Source organism: Felis catus, chromosome C1, assembly GCF_018350175.1.
Source record: "Felis catus isolate Fca126 chromosome C1, F.catus_Fca126_mat1.0, whole genome shotgun sequence".
In the NCBI taxonomy this organism is placed as follows: Eukaryota; Metazoa; Chordata; class Mammalia; order Carnivora; family Felidae; genus Felis; species Felis catus.
In genome coordinates this window covers 85,426,221-85,439,521 of record NC_058375.1, presented here as the reverse complement: position 1 = coordinate 85,439,521, position 13,301 = coordinate 85,426,221, and the positions used below count along the sequence as shown (strand labels likewise).

The window sequence follows — 13,301 nt, the reverse complement described above, 5'->3', positions numbered from 1 at the left end:
TTTATTTGCTGAGACTTTTTTCCTACCTGCTTGAGTTCTTCATTGTCATTGTTATTACTAATGTCTTAGGTTTATATATTGTTTTCATATGTATAATTTTATCTTCACAATAATTTCATCCACCAGACCAACCACTGATTCCGTTTCATTACTAACTTTAGGTCAAAAAAATTTTTTTTCCTAAATCTTGGGGCGCCTGGGTGGCTCAGTCGGTTAAGCGTCCGACTTCGGCTCAGGTCATGATCTCGCGGTCTGTGAGTTCGAGCCCCGCGTCCGGCTCTGTGCTAACAGCTCAGAGCCTGGAGCCTGTTTCAGAGTCTGTGTCTCCCCCTCTCTGACCCTCCCCCGTTCATGCTCTGTCTCTCTCTGTCTCGAAAATAAATAAACATTAAAAAAAATTAAAAAATCTTGAAGACAAATTAAAAAAAAAATTTTTTTTTTAATGTTTATTTATTTTTGACAGAGAGAGACCGAGCATGAGCTGGGGAGGGGCAGAGAGAGAGGGAGAAACAGAATCTGAAGTAGGCTCCAGGTTCTGAACTGTCAGCACAAAGCTGGACACGGGTCTCGAACTCACAGACCACGAGATCATGACCTGAGCCGAAGTCGGACACCTAACTGACTGAGCCACCCAGGCGCCCCAAGACAAACATTTTTGAAAAGAATATTTTATAAAATAACTGAGGACTTTGAAATTGCTATTATAAACACTTTCTCAAAAGAAACCTGCGTGGCTTTGTCGATGAAGTGTCTCTTAATCTTGGCTCAAGTTGTGATCTCACTGTTCATGAAATCAAGCCCTGTGTCAGTCTCTGCACTGACAGTGTGGAGCCTGCTTGGGATTCTCTCCCTCCCTCTCTGTCCCCTGCTTGCCTGTGTGCTCTCTAAAAATAAACAAACTTACAAATAAACGCTTTGTTAAATTAGTTTTGGGCTGCTCTGAAGATAAGCTGCCTGTGTTGCTTAGGCATATGCCTTTTTGCCAAAGCCTTATTAACTGTCCTCTGGAGCTATTGAGAATTCTCAATGAAATGAGAACTAAACCTGAGTTTTATGCTTAGAATATCATTATGTAAAGAGTATTTAGATGCACTTAGGTGGCTTTTCTTTCATTGCTTGTTAAAGAGCATTAGATATGTGTGTTCAGAGGATTACTATTGTTTTTTTACAATGTTAAGTAATTCTTGTACTGTTCATTAACTTTATTTGTCCATATTTTATTTTTAAATTTTGATTCCAGTATAATAAATATAGAGTGTTATATTAGTTTCAGATGTATAATGTAGTGAATCAACAATTCTATGTATTACTCAGTGCTCATCAAGATGTACACTTTGGGAATGCAAGCTGGTGCACCCACTCTGGAAAACAGTATGGAAGTTCCTCAAAAAATTAAAAATAGAACTACCCTACTACCCAGCAATAGCACTACTAGGTATTTATCCAAGGGATACAGGTGTGCTGTTTTGAAGGGACACCTGCACCCCAATGTTTATAGCAGCACTATCAACAATAGCCAAAGTATGGAAAGAGCCCAAATGTCCATCGACGGATGAATGGATAAAGAAGATGTGGTGTGTTTGTGTGTATACCACAGAATATTACTCGGCAATCAAAAAGAATGAAATCTTGCCATTTGCAACTACATGGATGGAACTGGAGGGTATTATGCTAAGTGAAATTAGTCAGAGAAAGACAAAAATCATACGACTTCACTCATATGAGGACTTTAAGAGACAAAACAGATGAACATAAGGGAAGGGAAACTAATATAAAAACAGGGAGGGGGACAAAACAGAAGAGAGTCATAAATATGGAGAACAAACTGAGGGTTACTGGAGGGGGTGTGGGAGGGGGCATGGGCTAAATGGGTAAGGGGCATTAAGGAATCTACTCCTGAAATCGTTGTTGCACTAGATGCTAATTTGGATGTAAATTTAAAAAAATAAAAAAAAAAATAAAAGATGAAAACAAAGACTAGCAAATACTGGAAAGTTTCAAGGGCAAAAATAAATAAATGTATACTTAATCCTCTTCATTAATTTCATCCATCCCTCCTGACCCCCCTCTGGTAACCATCATTTTGTTTTCTGGTTTATCTCTTTTTTTTCCTTTGCTTGTTTTGTTTTTTAAATTCCACATGAGTGAAATCATGGGTATTTGTCTTTCTTTGACGTATTTCACATACTGTTATATCTTTTAGCTCCATCCATGTTATTTATTGCAAATGGCAAGATTCATTCTTTTTTATGGCTGAATAGTATTCCAGTGCGTGCGTGCATGCGTGCGTGTGTGTGTGTGTGTTGCATCATCATGACCCTTTCATCTCTTGATGGATACTTGGGTTACTTCCATAATTTGGCTATTGTGTATAATGCTGCCATAAACATAGGGGTATATATATCTTTTTGAATTAGTGTTTTCATATTCATTGGGTAAATACCTGATATTTACTGGATCATATGGCAATTTTCTTTTTAATTTTTTGAGGAACCTCCATACTGTTTTCCACAGTGGCTGCACCAGTTTGCGTTCCCAACAACAGTATATGAGGGTCCCTTTTTCTCCACATCCTTGCCAACACCTGTTTTTCCTTTTCTCTTTCTTTTCTTTTCTTTTCTTTTCTTTTCTTTTCTTTTCTTTTCTTTTCTTTTCTTTTCTTTTCTTTCTTTTTAGTGGTTTCTTGAATATTATTGTTTCTTCATGAATATCTGCATATTCAAGTGTGGTTGCATCTTGGGATCAAATTTTGTCTTGAGAATTATGATTGAATTGCTTTTTCATTTTTTTCTAACTTTCTTTAATTCCAGTTAGTTAACAATGTTATTAGTTTCAGGTGTACACTACAGTAATTTAGCAGTTCCATACATCACTGCGTGCTCATCACAAGTGCACTCCTTGATCCCCACCACCTATTTAACCCATCTCCCCTTCCCCCTCTCCTCTGGTAGCCATCAGATTGTTCTCTGTAATTAAAAGTCTTGTTTCTTGCTTTGACTCTCATTTTTTTCCTTTGCTTGTTTGTTTTGTTCCTAAATTCCACGAGTGAAATCATATGGTATTTGTCTTTCTCTGTGATGTATTTCATTTAGCATTACAATCTCTAGTTCCATCCATGTCGTTGCAAAAGGCAAGATTTCACATTTTTATGACTGAATAATATTCCATTTTGTATATGTACTGCATCTTTATTCATTTATCAGTTGGTGGACACTTGGACTGCTATAAACATAGGGGTGCATGTATCCCTTTGAATTAGTGTTTTTGTGTTCTTTGGATAAATATCCAGTAGTTTGATTGCAGGATCATAAGGTGGTTCTATTTTTAATCTAAAAAAAAAAAAGTTTTTTATTTTGAGAGAGAAACAGTATGCGTGTGCACGAGTGAGGAAGGGGTGGGGTGGGGGGGTAGGGAGAGATAGCATCCCAAGCACCCTCCATGCTGTTAACACAGGGCCCAATGCAGGGCTTAAATCCATGCTGTGAGATCAGGACCTGAGCCAAAATCAAGAGTCGGGCACTTAACCAGCTGAGCCACCCAGGCGCCGCTCTATTTGTAACTTTTTGAGGAAACCCCACATTGTTTTCCATATTGCTTCTTTATTTTAAACAGCTTTCCAAGAAAATATATAATGTCCCAAATGAGGACAAGAAATACTACAGACTCTTTCCAGATAGTTGCCTAGTTTGTAGGAGTAATTATGGCTCACAAGATTACCTTTCTTACTGTTCTTCTGGAATTGGAGAAGTCATTATAACAAGGGTATTCTTAGAAGCAAGACTTCTAGAGTTTCCTATATCATTGATTTTTGTATTCTTTTGATCTTGTATCCTCAACAGTTAAAAAACAAAAGAAAACGGTTTTAAAAACACTTTGAGCTTGAATCTTTAACACATGAATATTTATTTGTGAATTGTATGCTTATATTACTATGCATATTATATACAGTATAGTTTACTGGTTAAGAAGGTGGAATCTGATGTTAGAATTTAAATCCTGTCTTTGTCAATGTGAATTGGTTCAGTCACTGAAACACAAAAAACAGGCATCTAACTCTTCATGCTTCAGTGTCTCTACTTGTAAAGTAAAGCAGTAATTTTATCTCCTTTACTGGGTTATTGTGAAGGTTAGGTAAGTTAATATATTTGTTTAGAATAGTGCCTGGGACATGATAAGTGATTTATTATTTTATCTATTAAATACTACTAATAGAATACTCAGAAATTAAAGAGTGAAATTGAAAGTATATATAAATCAAATTTATAAGATTTTCTTCTCCTACCTCAATGCATGGTATTATCACCACCTACTTTGAGACCACAGATCTGGTTAGTCTGGTGCTAGCAGATATTGTGATTAAAACATGATCTTTTTAGTTGAAGTAAAAAGAAACCATTTTATTTCATGACATTGAAATTGTGATATATCTGGTGTCTTTAAATGTTACTGTTGGGATTTATTTTTTTATTTTTTATTTTTTTTTTCAACGTTTATTTATTTTTGGGACAGAGAGAGACAGAGCATGAACGGGGGAGGGGCAGAGAGAGAGGGAGACGCAGAATCGGAAACAGGCTCCAGGCTCTGAGCCATCAGCCCAGAGCCCGACGCGGGGCTCGAACTCACAGACCGAGAGATCGTGACCTGGCTGAAGTCGGACGCTTAACTGACTGCGCCACCCAGGCGCCCCATACTGTTGGGATTTAGTACATTCAAGTAGATGCTTAACTGTGAGGATGTAAAATAAAATGAGTTAAATTAACATAAATTAGGCAAGAAACAAATTCATGCTGAAGGAAATAGAGAGGAGTGTTTTAAAAGATTGTGGCATGCTGACAAATAGAACATTTCATAATGTCATGGTGTCTTGTTCAGTTGAGTGTCCTGACTCTTGATTTTGGCTCAGGTCATGATCCCAAGGTCATGGGATTGACTCTGTGTCGGACTGTGTACTGAGCATGGTGCCTGCTTAAGATTCTCTCATTCTCTTCCTCTGTCCCTCTTCCCTGTTTGCATGTGCCTTCTCATTCCACATATGAGTAGAACGAATGAATAAATAGCTTCCATTTAAAACAAATTTGATAATTTCTTAAGTAAGATAGACAAAATAATTTTTGTTTTTGAAGACAGTAGGCAAGGATTCATTCATTCAATAAATATTTATTTAATGAAGTTTTACTATGGCCATACATTGTTCTAGTTGCAAGAGACAGCACTGAGCAAGACAAAGTCCTTGCCCGTATGGTGCTTATGTTTTGTGATGAAAACTCCATTATGATTGGTAACTAGAGTATCTTTTAAACAGAACTGTTATCAAGAAGATGTTTTTGATGTCAAAGAAAATGCTTGTAGTGAAATCACTTTAAACACTTTCAGAGTGTCTCATTCTGATTCTTGTGTGGGATAAACCTTTAGGGTCATACATGATCAGTTTTCATCATTGAGGCTGTAATGTGAGGATTTTCTGCCATGACAAAGTAGCTATCTAAGATCAGATGATTGGTTTATCTTGATAATGTTTAGCCCACAATGTGTATTCAGAGACAGATTTTATCTAGAGATAACATTTCTCAGACTCAATACTTCATTCACCATGTGGTTCTAAATTAATTTTTGCTTATTTTGTGTTAACTATTTTAAAAAGTAATATATGAGCATGGGAAGCTTCCTAATGTATAGGAAGGATATACTATCTAAATGTCCCTCCCGTGGTCCCCAGTTTTCTCCTCAGAGAAAATCATTGTTCGGAGTTTTTTATGCTATGTTCCAAAAATACTTAAAACATACACAGGATATATGTGTGTACATGTATAAATATGTGTGTATACATGAGTGTATATGTAATCATAAATAGTACATGCCCACTGTTCTGTGCCTTGCTTTTTTTCATTCAGTAGTAGTATTATGGAATAGGTCCGTTTCTATGTATTAGAATGTTAATTTTTGTTATTTAATGATTTCTTAGTATTCCAGTATATGCAGGTACTATACTTAATTTAACTAGTGCTCTGTTAATGGATGATCAGGTTGTTTTCAATCTAGATATTCATACCGTGCTTCAGCAATTATATTTGAATATGTATCTTTATGGCCTTTTACCAGTAGATTTGTAAGATAAATTCTTATTTACTTATTTTCATTTTTTCTTTCTTTTTAAAAATTTATTTTAATTCTAGTATAGTTAACATATATAGTTAAGTTAGTTTCAGGTATATAATATAGTAATTCTGTAATTCTATTACTCAGTGCTCATCAAGATAAAGTGTACTCTTAATTTCCTTCACTGATTTCACCTATCCACTCATCCCCTTACCCTCTGGTAACTATCAGTTTGTTTTCTATAGTTAAGAGTCTTTTTTTTGGTTTGTCTCTTTCCTTTAGTCATTTGTTACTTAACTTCCACATATGAGTAGAATCATATGTTATTTTTCTCTGACTTACTGAACTTAGCATTATACTGTCTCGTTCTATCCATGTTGCGAATGGCAAGATTTTTTTTTTTGAGCTGTATTCCATTGTGTGTGTGTGTGTATATATATATATACACACACACACACACACACACACACACACACACACACCACATCTTCTGTATGTGAGATAAATTCTTAAAAGTAACTGGGTCAAAGATAATTTTGTCTGTCTGGTGATTATGATGAAAATTAGTATTTCCCTCATTATTGTGAAACATCAGCTTTGTATTTATAGTTGGTTTCGTCATCTATAAAATGTCTATTTCTTTATCCATTTGTTTGCTTGAGATGTGTAGCCCTTAAAAAATGACATCATAAGCATTTTTTATATATATCTTGGTCACTAGTCTGCTGTGGGTTTTATATGTTAACGTACTGTTTTCCAATTTTTGCCTTGTCTTTTTATTCTTTGTGGTACTTTTTAAAGAAAAATTTAAAACTTTACTAAAGTATAATTTATATACCATAAAATTCTCCAATGGTTAAGTTTAAAGTACAGTAATTTTAATTAATTTATAGAGTTGTGAAACCATTATGACAGTCCAATTTTAGAGCATTTACATGTCCCCAGAAGGTTCCCTAGTGCTTATTTGTAGTTAATCCACACTCTTGCCCCCAGCCCTAGGCAAGTACTGATCTGCTTTCTGTCTATACATTTGCTTCATTACATTTCATATGAATAGAATCATACAATATGAAGCTTTTGTTGTCTGTCTGCTTTCACCATGTTTGAGGTTTATCCAGGTTGTAGTGTGTATCACCAGTTCTTTTAATTGCTCAATAGTATATCATTGAATGCATATGCCACCATTTGTTTATCTCTTCACCTTTTGATAGACATTTCAGTCACTTTCAGTTTTGGGCTATTACAAATAAAGCTGCTTGTGATTTTTTGTGTATAAGTCTTTGTATTTCTCTAAGGTGAATACCTAGAAATGGAATGGCTGGAGATACATATTTCATTTTTAAGAAACTACCAAACTTTTCCAAAAGTGGTTGAACCATCCATCAGCAGTCTGAGAATTCAAGATACATTATATTCTTGACAACAGCTGGTATGGTGAATTGTTTACTTTTAGCCATTCTAATAGGTATATAGAAATCTCTTATTGTGACTTCTAACATGCATTTTCCCTAATAGCTAATGAAGCTGAGAGCATTTTTTCATGTGCTTGTTTGTTATCAGTGTATTTATTTTGGTAAAACATCTATTTAATCTTTTGTCCATTTTTTTTTAATGTTTATTTATTTTTGAGAGAGAGAGCATGAGTAAGGAAGGGGCAGAGAGAGAGGGAGACACGGAATCCAAAGCAAGCTCCAGGCTCTGAGCTGTCAACACAGAGCCCGATGCAGGACTGGAACTCATGAACCACGAGATCGTGACCTGAGCCAAAGTTGGATGCTTAGCCAATTTAGCCACCCATCACAAGTGCACTTCTTAATCCCCATCAGCTATTTAGCCTATCCCCTCACCCCCCCCCCCCCCCCCGTAACCATCAATTCTCTGTAAATAAGAGTCTCTTAATTTGTCTCTCTCTTATTTTCCCCCCCTTTCCCCCTCCTTAAATTCTACATGTGAATTAAATCATATGGTTATTTTTCTTTCTCTAACTTATTTTGCTGAAACTCTCTGGCTCCACCATTTTATTGCAAATGGCAAAATTTCATTCTTTATGGCTGAGTAATATTCCATCGTATATATATATACCCCATCTTCTTTATCCATTCATCAATCAGTGGACACTTGGGCTACTTCTGTAACTTGGCTATTGTAAATAATGCTCTAATCAATATAGGGGTGCATGGAATTATTTTCTTAATTTCCTTTTCTGCTACTTTATTATTAGTGTATAGGAATAACCAATTTCTGTATATTAATTTTATATTCTGCAATTTTGTCGAATTCACTTATTCCAATAGTTTTTTTGTAGAGCATTTAGGGTTTTCTATGTTTGGTATCATGTCATCTGCAAATTGTGACTATTTAACTTATTACTTACCAATCTGGATGCCTTTGATTTTTTCTTGTCTACTGTGGCTAGGACTTCAGTAGTATGTCAAATAAAAGTACCTAGAGTGGATATCCTTGTGCTGTTTTTGATCTTAGGGGAAAAGGTTTCAATTTTTCACTATTCAGTATGATGTTGGCTGTGAGTTTATCATATATGACCTTTATTATGTTGAGGTGTTTTCTCTAAACCCACTTTGTTGAAAATTTTTTATCATGAATGGATATTGACTTTGTCAAATGATTTTTATTTAGTGATTGAGATGATATTTTTCTTATTTTTGTTAAAGTGGTGTTTCACATGTTGATTGTTTTGCAGGTATTGAACCATCCCTTGCATCCCAGGAATAAATCCCACTCAATCATGGTCAATGATCCTTTTAATTATGTTGTATGTGGTTTGCTAATATTTTGTTGAGGACTTTTATATCCATGTTCTTCAGGGATATGGCTTATAGTTTTCCTTTTTTGTAGTGTCTTTGTCTGGTTTTGATATGAGGGTAATGCTGGTCTTATAGAATGTATGATTTGAGGCTTTCTTTCCTGTTCCTTTTTTTCGGGATAGACTAAAGAGAAACTAGGTATTAATTCTTCTTTAAATGTCAGATAGAATTCACCTCTGAATCCATCTGGTTCTGGGTTTTAATTTGTTGGATATTTTTTGGTTGCTGTTATTTTTTTTTTTTACTGGAAATTTGTTCAAATTTTCTGTTTCTTCCTAATTCAGTTTTGGAAGATTGTGTATATTTAGGGATCTGTCCTTGTCTTCTGGGTTGAATTTGTTGGTGTATAATTTTTCATTTTAGTTTCTTACAATCGATTGCATTTCTATGGTGTCAGTTGCTACTTCCTTCACTTCTGATTTTATTTATTTGGTTCCTCTTTTGTTCTTGATGAGTCTAGTTAAAAGTTTGTCAATTTTGTTGATCTTTTCAAAGGACCAGCTGATTTCATTGATCTGTTCCAGTGTTTTTTTAGTCTCTGTTTCATTTATTTATTTGTGGTCTGATCTTTTATTTTTTTTTACTTGTACTGGCTTCGGCTTTGTTCTTTTTCTAGTTCCTTTACATGTAAAGTTAGATAGATTGAGATTTTTTTCTTGTCTTTTGAGGTAAGCCTTTATCACTATAAATTTTCCTCTTTAGAATTGCTTTAGCTGCATCCTGTAGATTTTGGACTGGTGTGTTTTCATTTTATTTTACTTAGTGTATTTTTCTACTTCCTCCTTGATTTCTTCATTTACCCAGTGGGTATTTAGTAGTGTGTTGTTTAGCCTGCATGTGTTTGTACTTTTTCCAATTTTTTTCTTGTAATTTCTTTCATAATGATTGTCAGAAACGATAGTTGATAGGAGTTCAATCTTAACATTTATCGAGACTTGTTTTGTAGCCTAAGAGATGATATGTCCTGGAGAATGTTCCACGTGTTTTGAAAAAAAATGTGTATTCTATTGGTTTGGGGTAGAATGTTCTGTATATATTTGTAAAGTTTATCTGGTCTAATATGTCAGGGTGCCTGGGTGGCTCAGTTGGTTGGGCCTCTGACTGTTGATTTTTGGCTCAGGTCATAATCCTAGGGTTATGGGATCAAGCCCATGTCAGGCTCAGTGCTGAACCTGGAGCCTACTTGGGATTCTCCCTCTTTCCTCCACTATTTCCTCTCCTCACCCATATCCCTTCCTCGAGGTCTTTCTTTCTCTCACAAATAAAGATAAAAAATAAAATAAAAAAATTTTAACATGTCATATAAAGATCCTGTTTCCTAATTGATTTTTTGCCTGGATACAGTATCCATTGATGTAAGTGGGGCGTTAAAGTCCCCTACTATTATTGTATTATTGTCAATTTCTCCCTTTATGTCTGTTAATATTTGCTTTATGTATTTAAGTGCTCCAGTGTTGAGTGGGTAGATATTTACAGTTCTGTTCCCTTTAAGGATTGATCCCTTTATTATCATGTAACGACCTTCTTTGTCTCTTGTTACACTTTAATGTCTGTTGTGTGATGTAAGTATTGCTACCTAGGCTTTTTTTTTGTTTCCATTTGCCTGGAATATCTTTTTCTTCACTTCACTTTCAGTCTTTATGTGTCTTTAGGTCTGAAGTGAGTCTCTTGTAGGCAGCATATAGATGGGGCTTGTTTTGTTATGGGAACATTCCATCACCCTGTATCTTGATGGGGCCATTTAGTTCCTTTACGTTTTTAAAGTAATTCTTGATAAGTATGTACTTATTGCCATTTTATTGTTTTCTGGTTGTTCTTGTAGTTCTTCTGTGTTCCTTTCTTCGGTTGCTCTCTTCCCTTGTGATTGATGACTTTCTTTAGTGTTATGCTTGGATTTCTTTCTCTTATGTGTACCTGCTATAGGTTTTTGGTTTATACTTACCATGAAGTTCATATATAACACTCTGAGTATATAACAGTCTATATTATCTTGATAGTCAATTTTAAAGACATTGTAAATGAACTTTATTTTTACTCCCTCCCCTTCACATTTTTTGTATAAGTTTTTATAGTGTCCATCTTTTTAAAAAATTTTTTTAACGTTTATTTTTGAGAGAGGGAGAGGCAGAGTGCAAGTGGGAGAAGAGCAGAGAGAGGGAGACACAGAATTGAAGCAGGCTCCAGGCTCTAACCTGTCAGCACAGAGCCCAACGCAGGGCTCGAACTCACAGAACTGAACCGTGAGATCATGACCTGAGCCAAAGTCGGACACTTAACTGACTGAGCCACCCAGGAGCCCCTCATAGTTTCCATCTTTTTATTTTGTGACTCCCCTTAACTAATTTTTTTTAGAAATAATTGAATTTAGTACTTTTCTAACCTTCATACTAACTTTGTGATTGCTTAATTATCTTTATTGTTTGTTTGCTTTTATTCATGAAAGTTTTTCTTTTCCTAATTTTCTTTTAATTATGGCCCTTTCTTTTCCACTTAGAGGAGTCTGTTTAACATTTCTTTTAAGGCTGGTTTAGTGATGATGAACTCCTTTAACTTTCGTTTGGGAAACACTCTTACCTTGCTGGGTAGAATACTCTTGGGTGTACTTTTTTTTTTTTTTCCTCCCTGTCAGCACTTTGAATATATCATGCACTCCCTTCTGGCTTACAACGTTTCTGATGAGAAATTAACTGATAACTTTATGGGATTCCTTTGTAGCAACCAGTTGCTTCTCTCCTATTTAAAAAGTTCTGTATCTTTACTCTTTGTTATTTTAATTATGTGTCAGGGTATGGACCTCCTTGGGTTCATCTTGTTTGGAGCTCTCTGTGCTTCCTGGACCTGGATATCTGTTTCCTTCCCCAGGTTATGTATTTTCATGTATTATTTCTCAAATAAGATTTCTGCACTTTTCTCTTTCTCTTCTTCTGGGATCTTTTTGATGTGACTGTTTGCTCTCTTGATGTTGTCCAGGAATCCCTTAATCTATCCTCATTTTTTATTTTATTATTATTTTTTTCAACATTTATTTATTTTTGGGACAGAGAGAGACAGAGCATGAACGGGGGAAGGGCAGAGAGAGAGGGAGACACAGAATCAGAAACAGGCTCCAGGCTCTGAGCCATCAGCCCAGAGCCCGAAGCGGGGCTCGAACTCACGGACCGCGAGATCGTGTCCTGGCTGAAGTTGGACGCTTAACCGACTGCGCCACCCAGGCGCCCCTATTTTATTATTTTTTTTTTAACATTTATTTATTTTTCAGAGACGGAGGCAGAACATGAGCAGGGGAGGGGGAGAGAGAGAGAGATACAGAATCTGAAGCAGGCTCCAGGCTCTGAGCTGTTTGTTAGCACAGAGCCTGACGCGGGGCTCGAACTCATGAACTGCAAGACCATGTCCTGAGCTGAAGTCGGGCACTCAACCGACTGAGCCACCCAGTCGCCCCCTCATTTTTTAAAAAGTCTTTTATCTTGGACACCTGGCTGACTCGGTGGAGCATGCAACTTAGTTGGAGCATGCAACTTAAGATCAACTTACTTGATCTTAGGGTCATGAGTTCAGGCCCCATGTTGGGGGTAGAGTTTACCTAAAAGAAACTTTTCATTTTGTGCTGTTCATCTTGGCTGCTTTCCATTACCCTGTCAGGTTGCTGATTTGTTCCTTTGCATTTGCTAATCTGCTGTTGATTCTTCTACTGTATTTTACATTCAGTTGTTAATACAGTTCTGATTAGTTTTTGTGTATTTTCTCTTTGTTGAATTCTGAGTTCATCCATTCTTCTCCACAGTCCAGGGAGCATCTTTCTGACCATTACTTCAAAATCTTTATCAGATAGATTAGTTATTTCTGTTTCATTTAGTTCTTTTCTGAGCTTTTGTCTTGGTCTTTTCATTTGGAGCATATTTCTCTCTCCTTTTGCTTGACCTTTCTGTGTTTACTTCTCTGAATTTGGTGCAACAGCTGTTTCTCCTAAACTTAAAGGAATCATCTTGTGTATGGTCATCTCCTGTGTAGATTGTGTATGCCTGGTGACCTTGGCTGGCTGGCTGGAGGTATGGCTTGTGTGGGCTGGGCATCATGGGGTACTTTGTCCTGCAGCTGCCATGGTGGGAGGTCCTGAACTGAAGCAGGCAGGGGCCAGGGTGGTCCCAGAGCTCTCCATGCAGAGGGTATCCTGAACAGTTTCAGGACAACTGAAACTGAAGTGGACACTGGCCAGGGCTTCCTGTGTCACTCTACACAGAAGGCACCCTGATAAGTCATCTGGAGATGATGTGGCAGTGGGTTTGGAGGTCCTGAGGTATTCTTTACTAGGGGTGCCCTGGCAAGATGTCTGCAGCTAAAGTGGTGAGAGCCTGGAGTGTTCTGGGGTGCTTTGCCCCT

The 13,301-nt window shown here is 36.4% G+C and overlaps 1 protein-coding gene across 2 annotated transcripts in view; it reads left to right on the top strand.

The window, feature by feature from the left end:
* SASS6 (SAS-6 centriolar assembly protein) overlaps positions 1–13,301 on the top strand; it is a 57,820-nt gene that overhangs the window by 35,238 nt on the left and 9,281 nt on the right. The gene's annotated exons all lie outside the window — the stretch shown is intronic.